This window comes from Rhinolophus sinicus, linkage group LG05 (genome assembly GCF_036562045.2).
Source record: "Rhinolophus sinicus isolate RSC01 linkage group LG05, ASM3656204v1, whole genome shotgun sequence".
Classification (NCBI taxonomy): domain Eukaryota; kingdom Metazoa; phylum Chordata; class Mammalia; order Chiroptera; family Rhinolophidae; genus Rhinolophus; species Rhinolophus sinicus.
This window is the reverse complement of record NC_133755.1, coordinates 114,510,980-114,512,256: the sequence shown is the minus strand read 5'-3', so window position 1 is coordinate 114,512,256 and position 1,277 is coordinate 114,510,980. Positions and strand designations below refer to the sequence as shown.

General features: G+C 39.3%; 1 pseudogene; it reads right to left on the bottom strand.

The window, feature by feature from the left end:
* Nucleotides 1–282: 282 nt before the first annotated feature.
* Nucleotides 283–1,039, bottom strand: LOC109446359 (small ubiquitin-related modifier 2; annotated as a pseudogene).
* Nucleotides 1,040–1,277: the final 238 nt, after the last annotated feature.

The following is a 1,277-nucleotide window of genomic DNA, read 5'->3' as shown; positions in this document are numbered from 1 at the left end:
AAAATTGTCCTTGGTTTTACAGTGATAAATGAAAAACATTAAAATTCTCCAATCGAACAAGGTATGCAAGGATTTTTATGTGGTTCTCTTTTTGTTAAACAATGAGAGCAAAATAACTTACTGGAGTATAAAGATAAGAGCTGAATGAGCATGCCACTAATGGAGAAAGGGGGTATTTTCACAGAGCCAGTGTTTTTCCCCATCCCATCTCCATTTGATGTCAATAAAAACATACCATTGGCCATTTAGTTTTTTTAAAAAAAAAAAAAGCAAATACTGTGCACATACATCCGTTACTTTATGTACAATAAAGGAATGGGGAAGGGGAAAATGAAAGAACAGAGAAAACTATACTGTAGTAGTCAGGATGTGGTGGAACCAAACTGTGGTTTTCTAATTGAGACTGTCTTGGTCAGGAGGAACACAGTTCTGGAGTAAAGTAGCAAGTTCCCTTTTTAGTAGACACCTCCTGTCTGCTGCTGAAACACATCAATTGTATCTTCATCCTCCATTTCCAAAGTTAGAGCCTTTAGTTCCCTGTAGTTCACAAGGATAGGTAAAATAATTCAGCATGAGAGCTAAAATGGTCAGGATCAACAGCCAACAGGTACATCAAGAGCTGTGCAGGTGTGTCTGTTTCATTGATTGGCTGCCCGTCAAATCGGAATCTGATCTGCCTCATTGACAAACCCTGTTGTTCACAATACGCTTTCATTAGTTTACTAAGTGGTGTATGCCTCTTAATCTTAAATTGCACCACAGAACCATCCTGTCCCGCCACTTTCAAATTAATATGATCGTTGTTTTCAGTCTTGACTCCTTCCTTGGGCTTTTCGTTGGCCATGGCGAGTGCTGGAGTCTCCTCAGCTGCCTCTTCACAAAAGAGGTACCAGGTCCGCATGGAAGGAGCACACAAGCAGCACCAGGAGCGGCCCAGTAACTATTTTTTTAATCAAACCAATAAGTTAAATGAGATTCACTATATTATTATTATTATTATTTTTATTGACAACCTAATTACCATTTGGCTCCAGTTAATACTGTGACCTACTTAATACTGGCATTAAGTTTGGCTTTTCTCAGTTGATTATTTCCCCAAGAACTTGATCTTCAAATCCTTTCCCACTATGTAGTACTGCAGCTCAAGTTGTTTGTCATCGTCCATCTTACCTGCACGATTTATACCTGACCACGTACTGATAGTTTGAGTTAGTTCCAGGCAATGAAATGTGAGACTCTGATTTACAATGTACGCCTGTCTAGAACAGACCTGCCAC